The sequence below is a fragment of the Pristiophorus japonicus genome, chromosome 7 (genome assembly GCF_044704955.1).
Source record: "Pristiophorus japonicus isolate sPriJap1 chromosome 7, sPriJap1.hap1, whole genome shotgun sequence".
In the NCBI taxonomy this organism is placed as follows: Eukaryota; Metazoa; Chordata; class Chondrichthyes; family Pristiophoridae; genus Pristiophorus; species Pristiophorus japonicus.
The window spans coordinates 234,585,212-234,604,757 of record NC_091983.1 but is presented as its reverse complement, the minus strand read 5'-3'; positions in this window follow the sequence as shown (position 1 = coordinate 234,604,757).

The window sequence follows — 19,546 nt, the reverse complement described above, 5'->3', positions numbered from 1 at the left end:
AAGAGGCTGCCTTTAAGGAAACCAGAAATTTATTGTGTTCTAACAAACTGCTTGTTCTGTATAACCCATGTAAACGATCAGAATTAGCTTGTGATGCGTCGTCATATGGGGTCGGGTATGTGTTACAACAGACTAATGAATCGGGGATTTTGCAACCGGTTGCGTATGCATCCAGTGGTTTGTCCCAAGGCCGAAAGGGCCTACAGCATGGTTGAAAAAGAGGCTATGGCATATGTTTATGGGGTAAAAAAAATGCACCAGTACTTATTTGGCTTCAAGTTCGAGCTCGAAACTGATCACAAATCGCTCAGATCGCTACTCTCGGAGAGCAAAGGGTTTAATACCAATGCCTCTGCCCGCATCCAAAGATGGGCCCTCACGCTGTTGGCATACAACTATGTAATCCGCCACAGACCAGGCACATAGAACTGCGCAGATGCTCTCAGTCGGCTACCATTGCCCACTGGGAAATGGCACAGCCAGCGGACTTGCTCATGGTCATGGAGGCTTTTGAGAATGAGAAGTCCTCCGCCAGATCAGAACCTGGACCAGCCAGGATCCTGTACTGTCCTTGGTAAAAAGCTGTTTTCTCCATGGGAGCTGGTCCAGTGTCCCAGTGGAGATGCAGGAAGCAATTAAGTCGTTCCACAGATGCAAACGCGAGTTGTCCCTGCAGGTGGACTGTCTTTTGTGGGGCAATTGCGTGGTCTTCCCCAAGAAAGGCAGAGACACAATTATTTGCGAACTGCACAACACCCACCCAGGCATCGTAATGATGAAAGCCATAGCCAGGTCTCATGTATGGTGGCCTGGCATCGACTCAGATTTAGAGTCATGTGTGCGCCAGTGCAACACTTGCTCTCAGTTGGGCAATGCACCCAGAGAGGCACCGCTAAGTTTGTGGTCATGGACATCCAAACTGTGGTCAAGGATCCATGTAGACTATGCGGGCCCATTCCTAGGCAAAATGTTTTATTTGTCGTGGACGCTTACTCAAAATGGATTGAATGTGCAATAATGTCTTTAAGCACATTCACGGCGGCCATTGAAAGCTTACGAGCCATGTTTGCCATGCACGGCCTGCCTGATGTCCTAGTCAGCGACAATGGGCCGTGCTTCACCAGTGCTGAATTCAAGGAATTTATGACCCGCAACGGGTTCAAACATGTCACATCTGCCCCGTTCAAGCCCGCATCCAACGGCTAGGTGGAACGGGCAGTTCAGACCATCAAGCAAAGCTTGAAACGTGTGCTGGAAGACTCCCTGCAGACCCGGTTGTCCCGAGTGCTGCTCAGCTACCGCACCAGATCCCACTCACTCACCGGGATTCCCCCAGCTGAGCTGCTCATGAAAAGGGTGCATAAGACAAGGCTCTCTGATATCCACCCTGATCTCCATGATCATGTGGAGGGCAAGTGGCATCAACAAAGTGTGTACCATGACCGCGCAAATTTATCAAGTGACATTAAGATCAATGATCCTGTGTCTGTGCTCAATTATGGACATGGACCCAAATAGCTCGTTGGCACAGGCACAGCCAAAGAAGGAAGGAGGGTGTTTCAGGTCAAACTGACTAATGGCCAAATGCACAGAAAACATTTGGACCAAATCAAATTGCGGTTCACCAACAGCTACGAACAACCCGAAGAGGACACCGCCAACTTTGACCTTCCAACACACACACAAGTGGTAACTGACATCACAGTTGACCACAAAACCGAATTCATCATCACCAGCAGTCCGGCAAGGGCGGCTGCCCAACAGCCCAGTGAAGTATTGACCAACCTTCCCACACCACTATTTGTACCGAGATAATCGACAATGGAGCGCAAAGCCCCAGATCGTCTCACCTTGTAAATAAGTGTATTATTGACTTCATGGGGGAGTGATGGGGCAGCCTACCAGCACCACTTGATCACCAGAGGGCACACCCATTGAAGTCCCAAGGGATCCCAGCATCCATTGGGAACCCAGTATATAAGCAGGCCACCCACGAGGTACCTGCACTCTTGAACCTTAATAAAGGAGCTAAGGTCACACTTGCTCATTGCACGTAGTACTCAGTCTCGCACTTATTATGAGTGTAACAGAACAGATCGGCCACACATCACTCAAAGCAATTTTCAGCACATCGCCCACACATCGCTGGGCTTATCGCTCGCCGAGAAGATCGCTGGACATCGCTGGAGAAAACCTGCCGTTCCTCACAGAACTTGGCACTATGGATGCCATTTTGAACGTCAGAGGAAGTGCGAGGCTGCTTAAAGAAGGCCCTTATAATTTGTAAATTATTTAAGGGCCTTATAGTTATTGATTGATCCACTCACATTTATATTTATATTTATTTTAATACAAAGGTCATTAATAGCAATAGTGATATTGATGGGATCTGTAACTTCTCTACCATTACTTGCAAATGCTCACATGCTGAAGTCTGAAGTTGGGTTTAGTGAAGGGTTTAGTGAAGGGTCCAATCAAAGAGGTGGCAAACTAATGCGAAGGCGGAGGAGGAGAATGTACAGCCGATGAACTTACAGGGAAAAGCAATCTTACCTCAACTTGTCTGATAACATGTGCCTTAGGAGGCTGCGCTTCCGAAAGGGGGTCATTGATGAGATATGCCAGCTCCTCAAGGGGGATCTGCAGCCTACCAGCACTATTAGGACCGTACTGCCCATTCAGGTAAAGGTTACTGCGGCACTATTCTTCTACGCATCGGGCTCCTTTCAGGATTCAGCTGGCTACATCTGTTGTGTCTCTCAGCACGCCGCACATTGCTCCATTCAACAGGTGACTCAAGCACTTTACGCACGCAGGATGGACTTTATAAGCTTCCCTATGACCAGGGAGGTGCAGACTGAGCGGACTTGGGTTTCTCGAGAACAGCAAACTTCTCCAAGTTGCAGGGAGCAATAAACTGCATGTACATCACCATGAAAGTACCTTTACGGGATGCGGAGGTGTTTTGTAACTGAAAGGGATTCTCTCTCTGAATGTGCTGCTCGTTGTCGCCCACAGCCAAATAATCATGGCAGTTAATGTTAAATTTCCAGGCAGCATCCATGTTGTGCACATCCTGTGAGAGAGCACTGTCTCTGACCTGCTTAATATTCAGCCACAAGGTCATGGTAAGAACAACAAGCTTAATTTCAATCCTGGACATTTATAATTATAATTACAATTTGCTGAATCTTGCCGAAGCAACCAGGCTGTTCCAGCACTTTCGGCACTGGTCGGACCCCCTCGCCTTGTGGGATGCCGACGAGACCACGTCGCCGCTCTCACTCCACATCTTTTGGTACGCCCAGGGTGGAGGTTTCCCATGCCCACCCCAGGTTAATTGGGCCCACCGTGAGTGCACCTCTCCGATGAGGGCCTCGTTGGTCTTGTCGGAGAAGGGTTTGGCTCTCCTCCTACCTTCCACCTCCTGCCCACTGTCGGACTCGTGGCCAGACATAATAATATATCACAAAAAAATCAAATTGCTGAAACTCTCAATAGTATCTATATGAAACGCTCAATAATCTCGAGATGACTTCTCTCCTCTTCTCAGTCCTTCTCTCTCTCTCTCTCTCCTCTCTCTCTCTCTCCCCTTACCTTCTGCACATGCATGAATGACGCCTGACCTCCCAAATCGTGGGAACACCTGTAGTTATGTTAATTTACACGTTTGTTAAAGTGTCAGTCAGGGGAAGAGATATCAGTGCTGGGGACTGGGATATTCTCCACATTTCAGATGACCCCCAGTCAGCATCAAGTACTCCTGGACCGGGTGTAGCACAGAAAGCTGCAGAGTAAAGTCCCACATGGAACCTCAGCCCAAAGCTCACAAGAGCAATCACTCCTCCACCAGTGGGACAGTTCCGTTTCCCTCACCACTTGATCTTTCCCCACCCTGAGTCACATTATCAATGTGTGGTCAGTTAGAGCCATCGTTTGAGAGGAAAGGATAGTTTGCTGTCCACTTTACCACTCGTTCCACAGCTGAGCTCAATCGTCTCAGGCAAGTCAAAGCTTCTGCACTGGTCCCCAGAGGTTGATGCTCTGAAATATTGGGCTGGAAATTATTTACGGACCGTTTTTGGGTCTATAACCAGCGGTGCGGCGACAGAGCATATCCAAAACCTGAGGCCGGCCCGAAATTGGTCCTCGGTCCTCATTAACATTTTATACATGAGCTGCCATCACCTGCTGGACCTCCACAGGCAGCGACACATTTTACTGGGAGGGAATTCGGGAATCTTGCCTCACCGGCAACGGCCCGAAGTTAAGTTCCGGAAGGGGGCTAGAACAGCAACACGAGGCGATCGCGGGAATGTACATTCGGGGATCACTCCTGTTTCCCCTGACTCCATTCAATCCAGGCCAATTTCTGAAAGAGGGCTCAAAATGAGCCTTGGGTCGCTTATTTATATCACAAGAGGCCTAACAACTGTTTTAGAGAGCTGCTCAGGATGACAGCAAAGCTGCCTATAATAATATGGTGGAGCCCTTAAAACACACGCTGATCTGGTGCGAGATATCGTGCAAAATTGGTCCTTTTTGTCCCAGTTTCCTGCCCGGAAACAATGAGGACCAAGTTCTACCCCTTTGAAATTTCTCTGTTTCGATAACGTGGTACAGGACTCACAGGGAAACACCACACCTGGACATGGGGTCATAACGTTCATTCAGTGTGGGAGGCTTTTATTAATGTTCTCCATGTTTTTTATTGAAAACCCAAGGGGAAGGACCAAGGCCCATAGTGTCTTTGTTCAACTACTTCTGACTGGTGATAGGCTGCTTCACTTTTCAACCTGTGGATTCTCCGACCATACAGTAAAATGTCCTCGTTTTATTCTGTGTGAGGCTGAACCAGACTTATTGGGCCACGAGATGAGATTCCGACCCATGTGCACTCCATTCCCAAGACCGCTTTCATTCACCCCCATAACATCACCGTCTCCACCCCTGCTTCACCTAAAGTGTTGCAGGCAGCCTCATTCATGCCTTTGTTACCTCTCGACGTGACTATTCCAATGCTCTCCTGACCATCTGTTACCCGAAACTTGCAGGGAACGGTAGCATAGTGATTATGTTACTGGATTAGTAATCCAGAGGCCTGGACTAATGATCCAGAGACGTGAGTTCAAATCCCACCACGGCAACTGGGGAATTTAAATTCAGAGAATTAAATAAATCTGGAATTAAAACACCAGTATCAGTAATGGTGACCATGAAACTGTCGGATTGTCATAAAAACCTTTCAACAAGGAAATCTGCCTTCCTTACCTGGTCAGGCTGATCTGTGACTCCAATGGCCAAGCAAGCCACTCAGTTATAAGAAACTGCTACGAAAAACAATAAGAAGAATAAAACTGGATGAACCACCCAGCATTGACCTCCGCACTGGTTACGGACAACGGCACATCCAGCCCAGTCGACCCTGCCAAGTCCTCCTCACGAACATTTGGGGACTTGTCGCACAGGCTAGTCAAGCAATAGTGGAACATAGTTATACTCATACCTTTCAGCCAATATCCCAGACTCCTCTATCACTATCCCTGGGTATATCCTGTCCCACCGGCAGAACAGACCCACCAGAGGAGACGGCACAGTGGTATACTGTCGGAGGGGAGTGGCCCTGGGAATCCTCAACATTGACTCCGGACCTCATGAATAGCCTCAGGTCCAGCATGGGCAAGGAAACCTCCTGCTGATTACCGCCCTCCCTCAGCTGATGAATCAGTATTGCTCCGTGTTGAACACCATTTGAAAGACGCACTAAGAATAGCAAGGGCACAGAACGTACTCTGGGTACTTCAATGTCCATCACCAAAAGTGGCTCGGTAGCACCAGTACTGAACGAGCTGGCCGAGACCTGAAGGACATAGCTTCCAGACTGGGCCTGCGGCAGGTGGTGAAGAGAACCAACACGAGGGGAAACCGACTTGACCCCGTCCTCACCAATCTACCTGTCACAGATGTATCTGTCCATGATAGCATTGATGGCAGTGACCACCTCACAGTCATTGTGGAGATGAAGTCCCACCTTCACACTGAGGACACCCTCCATCGTGTTGTGAGCAACTACCACTGTACTGTTTGTCGAAGCTTGCTGTGAATGAATTGGCTGCCGTGTCTCCCACATTACAACAGTGACTACACCCCAAAAGTGCTTCTTTGGCCGTAAAGCACTTTGATACGTCCGGTGGTAATGAACGACGCTATATAAATATGTCTTTCTTTCTAAATGGAATAGATTCAGAACAGATCTAGCAACTCAAACTAGGCATCCATGAGGCGCTGTGGGCCATCAGCAGCAGTAGAATGTTGTTCCACCACAATCTGTAACCTCACGGCCCGGCATATCCCTCATTCTACCATTACCATCAAGCCAGGGGACCAACCCTGGTTCAGTAAGGAGTGTAGAAGAGCATGCCGGGAGCAGCACAAGGCGTACCTAAAAATGAGGTGCCAACCTGGGGAAGCTGCAACACAGACTATATGCAAGCTAAACAGCGGATGCAGCATGCCATAGACAGGGCAAAGTGATCCCACAATCAACAGATTAGATCAAAACTCTGCAGTCCTGTCACATCCAGTCGTGAATGGACCATAAAACAACGAATGGGAGGAGGAGGCTCCATGAATATCCTCATCCTCAATGATGGTGGAGCCTAACACGTCAGTGCAAAAGACAAGGCTTCAGCGTTTACAACCACCTGCAGCCAGAAGTGCAGAGTGGATGATCCACATCGGCCTCCTCCTGACATTCCCACCATCACAGAAGCCAGTCTTCAGCCAATTCGATTCACTCCACATGATATCAAGAAATGGCTGAGCGCACTGGATACAGCAAAGCCTGTGGGCCCCGACAACATCCTGGCTGTTGGGCTGAAGACTTGTGCTCCAGAGCTAGCCGCGCCTCAAGCCAAACTGTTCTAGTACAGCTACAACACTGGCATCTATACAGCAATGTGAAAATCTGCCCAGGTATGTCCTGTTCACAAAAAGCAGGACAAATCCAATCCGGCCAATTACTGCCCTATCAGTCTACTCTCAATCATCAGCAAAGTGATGTAAGGTCTCGTCGACAGTGCTATCAAGTGGCACTTACTCACAATAACTGGATAAATGAGCTGAATTCCAGAGGTGAGGTGAGAATGTCTGCCCTTCACATTAAGGCAGCACTTGACTGGGTGTTGCATCAAGAAAGCCGAGTAAAACTGAAGTCAGTGGGAATCAGGGGGAAAACTCTCCACTGGCTGGAGTCATACCTAGCACAAATGAAGATGGCTGTAGTCATTGGAGGTCAATCATCTCAGCCCCAGGGCATAGCTGCAGGAGTTCCTCAGGGCAGTGTCCTAGGCCCAACCATCTTCAGCTGCTTCATCAATGACCTTGCCTCCATCATAAGGTCAGAAGTGGGGATGTTCACTGATGACTGCACAGTGTTCAGTGTCATTTGTAACTCCTCAGAAAATGAAGCAGTTCATGCCCACATGCAGCAAGATCTGGACGACACTCAGGCTTGTGATGATAAGTGGCGAGTAACTTTCGTGCCACACAAGTGCTAGGCAATGACTATTTCCAACAAGCAAGAGTCTAACCACCGCCCCTTGACATTCAACGATATTACCATTGCCAAATCCCCCGCCTTCAACATCCTGAAGGTCACATTGACCAGAAGCTTAACTTGATCAGCCACATAAATAATGTGGCCACAAGAGCAGGTCAGATGCTAGGGCTTCTGCGGTGTGTCTCACTTCCTGACTCCCCAAAGTCTTTCCACCATCTACAAGGCACAAGTCAGGAGTGTGATGGAATACTCTCCACCTGCCTGGATGAGTGCAGCTCCAACAACACCCAAGAAACTGGACACCATCCAGGACAAAGCAGCCTGCTTGATTGGCATTCCAGCTACCACCTTAAACATTCACTCCCTCTACCACTGCCACACTGTGCCTGCAGTGTGTACCATCTACAAGAGGCACTTCAGCAACTCGTCAATGATTCTTAGACGGCAGCTCCCCAACCCATGACCTTCCACCTCGAAGGACAAGGGCAGCAGACGCATGAGAAAACCATCACCTCCAAGTTCCCCTCCAAGTCACACACCATCCTGCCTTGGAAATATATCGCCGTTCCTTCATTGTTGCAGGGTCAAATTCCAGGAAATCCCTCCCTTGAAGCACTGGGGGCTCAATTTTCCACATTGCAGGTGTTGGCGTAGTTGGAGTTATGGCCGATTTTTTTGTGTCAAACCAAGCAAAAAAAATTGCAATTTTCCCCATTTTAACTTGTGACTATGGCCTGGCGTAGACCTTAAGCTCTGTGGGTGGAGCCTAGGATCTGCGCCAAAAAGGTCGGGTTGCCAGGGTAACAAGGGACACACTGAGGACTGAGGCTGGAAAGTGAAACATACAAGACATTCTGGCTCGCTCACAGCAACCTGCACAAGCACCTTGCACATTGCAGTTATTTCAGGCAGCAGCTTACCAACATGAAAATATTACAGAGACTTTGTGCCAAAAGTTTATCCTGTAAACTGTAAGAATTGGATAGAACCCCCTCCCCGCCTTGACGGTGCCCAGTGCTTCTCCTAGCCCAGGCCGAAAGGCCTTCCCCCCTCATCCTCCCCCCTCCCCCAGGCTGCGCCCTGGATCTTGATAACTGGGAGGGATAGTGCTGCGTGGCGGGGTTAGGTTGGTGGAGGACCTTTATCTTACGGATGTTTAGTGTAAGGCCCATGCTTTGGTACGCCTCGGTGAAGATGTTGACGATGACTTGGAGTTTAGCCTCTGAACGTGCGCAGACGCAAGCGTGGTCCGTGTACTGTAGCTCGACGACAAACGGTCTTGGATCTAGCCTGGAGGTGACGAAGGTTGAACAGGTTCCCACTGGTTCTATAGTTTAGTTCCACTCCAGCGGATAACTTGTTGAGTGTGAGATGGAGCATGGCAGCGAGGAAGATCGAGAAGAGGGTTGGCGCAATGACGCAGCTCTGCTTGACCCCGGTCCGGACATGGATTGGGTCTTTGGTGGATCCATTGCGAGTCATCGTGGATGAACAGTGGCAAACATTTAGGGAGATATTTCGTAACTCTCAGCAAAGATATATTCCAGTTAGAAAGAAAGACTCTTTGGGAAGGATGAACCATCTGCGGCTAACTTAAGGAAGTAAAGGATGATGTCAAATTTAAAATAAAGGCATACAAGGTTGTGAAAAATAATGGAAGGCCAGTGGATTGGGAAATTTTTAGAAACCAGCAAAGGACGACTAAAAAAAAAATAGAGAGAAGATAGTTTGAGAGTAAATTAGCAAGAAACATAAAGACAGACAGTAAGAGCTTCTACAGGTATATAAAAAGGAAGAGAGTAGCTGAAGTAAACATTGGCCCCTTAGAAGATGAGACTGGAGAATTAATAATGGGAAACAGGGAAATGGCAGAGACTTCCAAAAATATTTTGTATCGGTCTTCACAGTAGAACTAAAAGCATCCCAATACTTGATAATCAAAAGCTATTGGGAGGGGGTGACTAAAAACTATCACTAAAGTAAAAGTATTAGGCAAACTAATGGGACTAAAGGAGGACAAGTCCCCTGGACCTGATGGCCTGCATCCGAGGGTCTTAAAGGAAGTGGCTGCCGAGATAGTGGATGCATTGGTTGGTTGTAATCTACCAAAATTCTCTGGATTCTGGAGAGGTCCCAGCAGATTGGAAAACTGCAAATGTAATGCCCCTATTTAAGAAAGGAGGGAGACAGAAAGCAGGCAACTTATAGACCAGTTAGCCTGACATCTGTCATTGGGCCGGGAGCGGAAGGAGCATGGCAGCCCAGCCAGCAGTCTGCACGAGCTCACGGCCTGCGAGCACCATCGGAGCAGGCCGGGGAACGGAAGATGCAGCATGGCGCGTACAATTCCAGGGAGCAGCACCTGCTGGAGCAGGAGTGCAACAGCAGTGAAAAGGGATGTCATCCAGGTCCAGGTTGGTGATTGGAACGTGGGCAGGTACTGCAGGAGCTGTGAGGTCAGAGCGAAGGAGCGGCGAGGTTGGGGCGAAGGAGTGGCGAGAGATTGTAGAGGGACGTGATCGGGGCCCAGGAGAGACATGAGTTCGGGGCACAGAAGAGGCGGGGGTACAGAAGAGGCGAGGGCCTAGGGGCAGCACGGGCCAGCCCACACTGCGATATGTGTGCGCACTAGGTCCGTGCAGCAGAGCTGGTCTCCAGTCGTCTTGGTTAACCCTTGCTACTGGACCAAGACCTAGCTCTCTCAAGCCCGTGTGGTGGCTGGTGTGCAACGATCACCACACATTAAAAAAAATCCAAGCACAGACATCTTCCACCTTTCAAAATTTAGTTCGGACCTGGAATTTTAGGTCCTTCATTGAAACACCTGTGAACTTTTTGACGTGAAAGCAAGTCATCCTCGATTTGAGGGACTGCCTATGATGATGATGGTTATGTCATTGGGAAAATGCTGCAGTCCATTATTAAGGAAGCAGTAGCTGGACATTTAGAAAATCAGAATACAATCAAGCAGAGTCAGCATAGTTTTATGAAAGGGAAATCATGTTTGACAAATTTGCTGAAGTTCTTTGAGGATGTAACGAGCAGGGTGGATAAAGGGGAACCAGTAGATGTTGTATATTTGGATTTCCAGAAGACATTCAATAAGGTGCCACATAAAAGATTACTGCACAAGATAAGAGCTCATGGGATTGGGAGTAATATATTAGCATGGATAGAGGATTGGCTAACTAACAGAAAACAGAGAGAAAACAGGATAAATGGGTCATTTTCAGGTTGGCAAACTAACTAGTGAGGTGCTGCAGGGATCAGTGATGGGGCCTCAACTATTTACAATCAATATTAATGACTCACATGAAGGGACCAAGTGTAATGTAGCCAAATTTGCTGTTGATACAAAGATGGGTGGGAAAGCAAATTATGTAGAGGACGCAAAGGGACACATAGGCTAAGTGAGAGGGCAAAAATCTGGCAGATGGAGTATAATGTGAGAAAATGGGAGGTTATCCACTTTGGTAGAAACATAGAAAATAGGTGCAGGAGTAGGCCATTCAGCCCTTCTAGCCTGCACCGCCATTCAATGAGTTCATGGCTGAACATGCAACTTCAGTACCCGCTTCCTGCTTTCTCGCCATACCCCTTGATCCCCCGAGTAGTAAGGACTTCATCTAACTCCCTTTTGAATATATTTAGTGAATTGGCCTCAACTACTTTCTGTGCTAGAGAATTCCACAGGTTCACCACTCTCTGGGTGAAGAAGTTTTCCTCATCTCGGTCCTAAATGGCTTACCCCTTATCCTTAGACAGTGACCCCTGGTTCTAAACTTCCCCAACATTAGGAACATTCTTCCTGCATCTAACCTGTCTAAACCCGTCAGAATTTTAAACGTTTCTATGAGGTCCCCTCTCATTCTTCTGAACTCCAGTGAATAGAAGCCCAGTTGATCCAGTCTTTCTTGATAGATCAGTCCCACCATCCCGGGAATCAGTCTGGTGAATCTTCGCTGCACTCCCTCAATAGCAAGAATGTCCTTCCTCAAGTTAGGAGACCAAAACTGTACACAATACTCCAGGTGTGGCCTCACCAAGGCCCTGTACAACTGTAGCAACACCTCCCTGCCCCTGTACTCAAATCTCCTCGCTATGAAGGCCAACATGCCATTTGCTTTCTTAACCGCCTGCTGTACCTGCATGCCAACCTTCAATGACTGATGTACCATGACACCCAGGTCTCGTTGCACCTCCTCTTTTCCTAATCTGTCACCATTCAGATAATAGTCTGTCTCTCTGTTTTTACCACCAAAGTGGATAACCTCACATTTATCCACATTATACTTCATCTGCCATGCATTTGCCCACTCACCTAACCGATTCATGTCACTCTGCAGCCTCATAGCATCCTCCTCGCTGCTCACACTGCCACCCAACTTAGTGTCATCCGCAAATTTGGAGATACTAAATTTAATCCCCTCGTCTAAATCATTAATGTACAATGTAAACAGCTGGGGCCCCAGCACAGAACCTTGCGATATCCCACTCGTCACTGCCTGCCATTCTTAAAAGTACCCATTTACTCCTACTCTTTGCTTCCTGTCTGACAACCAGTTCTCAATCCACAGCAGCACACTACCCCCAATCCCATGTGCTTTAAATTTGCACATTAATCTCTTGTGTGGGACCTTGTCGAAAGCCTTCTGAAAGTCCAAATATACCACATCAACTGGTTCTCCCTTGTCCACTTTACTGGAAACATCCTCAAAAAATTCCAGAAGGTTTGTCAAGCATGATTTCCCTTTCACAAATCCATGCTGACTTGAACCTATCATGTCACCATTTTCCAGATGCACTGCTATGACATCCTTAATAATTGATTCCATCATTTTACCCACTACTGAGGTCAGGCTGACCGGTCTATAATTCCCTGTTTTCTCTCTCCCTCCTTTTTTAAAAAGTGGGGTTACATTGGCTACCCTCCACGCGATAGGAACGAATCCAGAGTCAATGTAATGTTGGAAAATGACTGTCAATGCATCCGCTATTTCCAAGGCCACCTCCTTAAGTACTCTGGGATGCAGTCCATCAGACCCCTGGGGATTTATCGGCCTTCAATCCCATCAATTTCCCCAGCACAATTTCCCGACTAATAAGGATTTCCCTCAGTTCCTCCTCCTTATTAGACCCTCTGACCCCTTTTATATCCGGAAGGTTGTTTGTCTCCTCCTTAGTGAATACCGAACCAAAGTACTTGTTCAATTGGTCCGCCATTTCTTTGTTCCCCGTTATGACTTCCCCTGATTCTGACTGCAGGGGACCTACGTTTGTCTTTTCTAACCTTTTTCTCTTTACATACCTATAGAAACTTTTGCAATCCGTCTTAATGTTCCCTGCAAGCTTCTTCTCGTACTCCATTTTCCCTGCCCTAATCAAACCCTTTGTCCTCCTCTGCTGAGTTCTAAATTTCTCCCAGTCCCCGGTTCACTGCTATTGCTGGCCAATGTGTATGCCACTTCCTTGGCTTTAATACTATCCCTGATTTCCCTTGATAGCCACGGTTGAGCCACCTTCCCTTTTTTATTTTTACGCCAGACAGGAATGTACAATTGTTGTAGTTCATCCATGCAGTCTCTAAATGTCTGCCATTGTCCATCCACAGTCAACCCCTTAAGTATCATTCGCCAAACTATGCTAGCCAATTCACGCCTCATACCTTCAAAGTTACCCTTCTTTAAGTTCTGGACCATGGTCTCCGAATTAACTGTTTCATTCTCCATCCTAATGCAGTATTCCACCATATTATGGTCACTCTTCCCCAAGGGGCCTCGCACAATGAGATTGCTAATTAATCCTCTCTCATTACACAACACCCAGTCTAAGATGGCCTCCCCCATAGTTGGTTCCTCGACATATCGGAAAAATAAAAAAACATAATTATTTAAATGGAGAGAGATTACAAAATGCGGAGGTACAGAGAAACACAAAAAGTTAGCATACAGATACAGCAAGTAATTAGGAAAGCAAATGGAATGTTGACCTTTCTTACAAGGGGGTGGAGTATAAAAGTAGAGAATTCCTGCTACAACTGTACAGGGTGTTGATAAGACCACACCTGGAGTACTGTGTACAGTTTTGGTCTCCTACTTGCATTGGAGGCAGTATAGAGAAGGTTCATGGGGTTGATTCCTGAGATAAAGGGGTTGTCTTTTGAAGAATGGTTGGGCCTATATTCATCGGAGTTTAGAAGAATAAGAGGGGGTCTTATTGAAACATATAAGATACTGAGGAGACCCGACAAGGTAGATGCAGAGAGGATATTTCCCCTCGTGGGGGAATCTAGAACCAGGGGGCATAATTTCAGAATAAGGGGTTGCCTGTTTAAAATGGAAATGAGGAGGAAATTCTTCTCTGAGGGTCATGAATCTTTGGAATTCTCTTCCCCAGAGAGCTGTGGAGACTGAGTCATTGAGTATATTTAAGGTGGAGATAGACATATTTTTGAATGGTAAGGGAGTCAAAGGTTATGGGGAGTGGGCAGGGTAGTGGAGTTGAGGCCAGGATCAGATCAGCATGATCTTATTGAATGGCGGAGCAGGCTCGAGGGGCCAAATGGCTTAGTCCTGCTCCTATTTCTTATGTTCTTATGTTCTTATAATTGGGGAAAATTGAACCCTATGTGAGTACCTTCATCACACGGACTGCAGCGGTTCAAGAAGGCGGCTCACCACTACCTTCTCAAGGGCAATTAGGGAGGGCAATAAATGCCGGCCTTGCCAGCGATGTTCACATCCCAGCAACAAAACAAAAATCCATTATGTTGGTATTTATAAAACTAAGGACCCCATATGCATCCTAAACACGTTTATCATTTTTTTCTGTCACCGTCAATGCTTTGTGCCTATGAGCACCCTATATATCTGGAGAGTATAGAAACATAAAAACAAAGGAAATAGGTGCAGGAGTAGGCCATTTGGCCCTTCAAGCCTGCACCACCATTCAATATGATCATGGCTGATCATGCAACTTTTGTACCCCATTTCTGCTTTCTCTCCATACCCCTTGATCCCTGCAACTGTAAGGGACACATCTAACTCCCTTTTAAATATTTCTAACGAGATGGCCTCAATAAATTTCTATGTTAGAGAATTCCACAGGTTCACACTTCTCTGAGTGTGTGTGAATGTGTTCTGGAAAATACATGGATGTGTTCTGGGAAATTCATGGATGTGTTCTGGGAAGTACAGGAATGTGTGCTGGATATATAAATGTGTTCTGAATATATAAATGTGTGCTGGTTATATAAATGTGTGCTGGATATATAAATGTGTTTTGGGAAGTATATGAATGTGTTCTGAGAACATAACATAGAAGGCCCTGGGATTCTAGGGCCAGCGGCAGTGTGGATATAAAATTGTTTAAGGTACAGAAAGCAGAGACCAGTGGTGAACGGGTGTTGATGTCCCAATGATGTCCCCAGGGGTCGGTATTCAGACCACTGTTCATTTTGATCGATATCAAAGCCCTGGAATTGGATATCCAGGGCATAATTTCATATTGTGCAGATGACACGAAACTCAAGTTTAGTGAGGAGGACAGTAGCAGAGTTCAGGCGGACTTAGACAGACTGGTAAAATGGGCCGACACACGGCAGATGAAATTTACTGCTGAGAAGTGCGGAGTGATGCATTTTGGAAGGATGAAGGAGGAGAGGCAATATAAATTAATGGTACAATTTTAAAGGGAGTTCAGGCATAGACAGACCAGGTGGTTAATGGAATCTTTACTGTTGGGCGGGGCCTCCCCGAAGTGGGTAATGGGGTTCCGGCGTGATGATAATAACCATCCGGTAAATCCTGTGGTAATTAATGGAGGCCAGCGACAGATAATGCTTGTGGACACTGGTTGGGCTATTACACACCCCATGCCCTCAACACCACCTCTGGCCACAGGGAAGATTATTTCTTTGACTGCCTTTGTCGGATCGATGCAAAAGGCACCCGAGACAAAGGAGGGATGGTTTATATTTAGACTGGTGGAAGTCATTCTAGAGAGGCCGGTTGTGATACACTTAATGAATGGGGAAGGTATTGTGGGTCTGATTTCCTGGATAAATGTGGTGTAATTGTGGATTATGTGAATGATCTACTGTGGTTTGGGAAAGGAAATTCTCACGGCAGAGCGATATCGGACATTCATGTTGTTTCTGCGATTGAGGAGCCCGAGACATATGAGGTAGTTACACACAAACACACAGACCCGAACACACAAACTCTGTTAACTCAATATCGGGCCTACAGCATGGTTGAAAAAGAGGCTCTGGCTTGCGTTTACAGGGTAAAAAAATGCACCAGTACTTATTTGGCCTCAAGTTTGAACTTAAAACTGACCACAAACTACTCATATCACTATTCTCAGAGAGCAAAGGGATTAATACCAATGCCTCTGCCCGCATCCAAAGATGGGCGCTCACGCTGTTGGCATACAACTATGTAATCTGCCACAGACTGGGCACAGAAAACTGCGCAGATGCTCTCAGTTGGCTACCATTGCCCACCGCCGGGGTGGAAATGGCACAGCTAGCAGACTTGCTCATGGTCATGGAGGCATTTGAGAACGAGAAATCCCTCGTTATGGCCCGCCAGATCAGGACCTGGCCCAGCCAGGATCCTTTACTGTCCCTGGTAAAAAACTGTGTCCTCCATGGGAGCTGGTCCAGTGTCCCAGTGGAGATGCAGGAAGCGATTAAGACATTCCACAGACGCAAAGATGAGCTGTCCCTGCAGGCGGTCTGTCTTTTGTGGGGCAATCGCATAGTTTGCCCAAGAAAGGCAGAGACACATTCATTTGCGAACTGCACAGCACCCACCCAGGCATCGTGATGCTGAAAGCCATAGCCAGATCCCACGTGTGGTAGCCTGGCATCGACGCAGATTTAGTCATGTGTGCGCCAGTGCAACACTTGCTCTCAATGCACCCAGAGAGGCACGGCTAAGTTTGTGGTCCAGGCCATCCAAACCGTGGTCGAGGATCCATGTAGACTATGTGGGCCCATTCCTAGGCAAAATGTTTTTAGTTGTCGTGGACGCTTACTCAAAGTGGATTGAATGTGCAATAATGTCTGTAAGCACATCCACGGCCACCATTGAAAGTCTACGAGCCATGTTTACCATATACAGCCTGCCTGATGTCCTAGTCAGCGGCAATGGGTCGTGTTTCACCAGTGCGGAATTCAAAGAATTCATGACCCGCAATGGGATCAAACATGTCACATCTGCCCCATTCAAGCCCGCATCCAACGGCCAAGCAGAACAGGCAGTCCAGACCGTCAAGCAAAGCTTGAAACGCATGTCGGAAGGCTCCCTGCAGACCCTGCTCAGCTACCGCATCAGACCCCACTCACTCACCAGGATTCCCCCAGTTGAGCTGCTCATGAAAATGGCGCTTAAAGCAAGGCTATCTCTGGTCCATCCTGATCTACATGATCAAGTGGAGGACAAGCGGCATCAAAAAAGTGTGTACCATGACCCCACAAACTTGTCACGCGATATTGAGATCAATGATCCTGTGTTTGTGTTCAATTATGGACATGGTCCCAAATGGCTCGCTGGCACAGTCACAGCCAAAGAGGGTATTTCAAGTCAAACTGATCAGTGGGCAAACACACAGAAAACATTTGGACCAAATTAACTTGTGGTTCACCAACAGCTACGCACAACCTGAAGAGGACACCACCAACTTTGACCTTCTAAAACACACACACAAGTGGTAACTGACATCACAGTTGACAACGAAACAGAACTCATCATCCCCAGCAGCCGGGCAAGACTGGCTGCCCAACAGCCCAATAAAGAACTGACCAACCCACCTACACCAGCATTTGTACCGAGACGATCGACAAGGGAGTGCAAAGCCCCAGGTCGTCTCACCTTGTAAATAAGTGTATTATTGACTTCACGGAGGACTGATGTTATGTATTTAACCCCTCGTAACCTGCATCACACCTGACCACCAGAGGGCCTACCTGTTGGAGTCCCAAGGGATCCCAGCATCCCTTGGGAGCACAGTATATAAGCAGGCCACCCATGAGGTACCTGCACTCTAGAACCTTAATAAAGGAGCGAAGGTCACACTTGCTCATTACACATAGTACTCAGTCTGACCATTTATTATGAGTGTATCAGTAACACCGGCATGTGCCTACGTAGTGCGAGAGGCGCCCACATTACTGTCCCAAATTTCAGGTTTTGGCGTAGTTGAAGAGTTACATCAGATTTTTTTATGCCCGAATATGCCAAAAAAAAGTTGCAAGTTTCCCGTTTTAACTTGTGAATATGGCCCGGCATAGTCCGTAAGCTCCAAAAGAGCGGGTTGCCAGGTGTAAGAATAAAAGTGTTTAGTAATGACAAAATTGATTCTGTGTATATATATATATATATATATATATAAAAATGTTAACAAATGAGATTATACGAAAAGACAGTTTTGAAAGAGACAAAATCTTCCAGCATGTTCTGTTTGTATATTGTCTTCTGGCTGGACAGAGCTTAAAGGAACAAAGGAAATGTCTTTGAAACCCATCGAAACTTAAAGGTGTTAATTGGAAAACCATTAACCTAATCAAGGAATGGCACTGGTCCCCCAGACAGACACATGTATGAAGAGAAGCCAATCAGAAACGGCCCTGGAATCAAGAGCTAATCCTGGGGCTTTCTGAGAAACAATGTATTTAAGGACTATAAAGACGCAAACACAGATTGCTGGGTTTCTCTTCTTCTCTCCTGAGCACAAGGCAAAACAGGAAAACTGTCCTCTCAAGACCAGCCCAAACAGCAGGCCGTGTGTACAGCCAGCCAGCCAGAGGAAAGTGAAGTATACCCTTTTATAATCTGTTGTAACTAAATAGATCCGTAAGCTAACTGATGACTGCTGTTTCTGTGATAAGACGTGTTTTTGTGTGTGATAATAAACTATTCGGAATTGTTTTAAACATAAGAACATAAGAAATAGGAGCAGGAGTAGGCCATCAGGCCCCTCGAGCCTGCTCCACCATTCACTAAGATCATGGCTGATCTGATCATGGACTCAGCTCCACTTCCCTGCCCGTTTCCCTATCCCCTTATCGTTTAAGAAACTGTCTATCTATGTCTTAAATTTATTTAATGTCCCAGCTTCCACAGCTCTCTGAGGTAGCGAATTCCACAGATTCACAACCCTCAGAGAGAAGAAATTTCTCCTCATCTCAGTTCTAAATGGGTAGCCCCTTATTCTAGTCTCTCCCACCAGTGGAAACATCCTCTCCTCATCCATGTTGTCAAGCCCCCTCATAATCTTATACGTTTCGATAAGATCACCTCTCATTCTTCTGAATTCCAATGAGTAGAGGCCCAACCTACTCAACCTTTCCTCATAAATCAACCCCCTCATCCCCAGGATCAACCTAGTGAACTTTCTCTGAACTACCTCCACAGCAAGTATATCCTTTCGTAAATATGGAAACCAAAACTGCACACAGTATTCCAGGTGTGGCGTCACCAATAGCCTGTACAGCTGTAACAAGACTTCCCTGCTTTTATACTCCATCCCCTTTGCAATAAAGGCCAAGATTCCATTGGCCTTCCTTATCACTTGCTGCACCTGCATACTATCCTTTTGTGTTTCATACACAAGTACCCCCAGGTCCCGCTGTACTGCAGCACTTACAAGAATCAGTCTTGCTGTCAATTTAATGCCAGAGATTTAAAAATCTTACAAAATTGGGGACTCGTCCGAGATCTGGCGGGACAGCTTTTAATTATTTCTTTGAACAATTGGAAATTTCGAGAGTTGCGATTCTAACCTGTGTTGCGAAGTGTGAACTATAAACTGTTAAACGGATCGGGAGAAGTTGCGTCTTAAGGAGCAGTTGTTTCGATAGTTGGAACTGGTTAAGTGAGGACCCACCAGTAGTTAAATTCAAAAGACATAGGATGAAGGGATCGGTCATGAACAGAAAGCTAACAAAAAAAATGTTGAGAGAGTTTATCAGGAGTTATC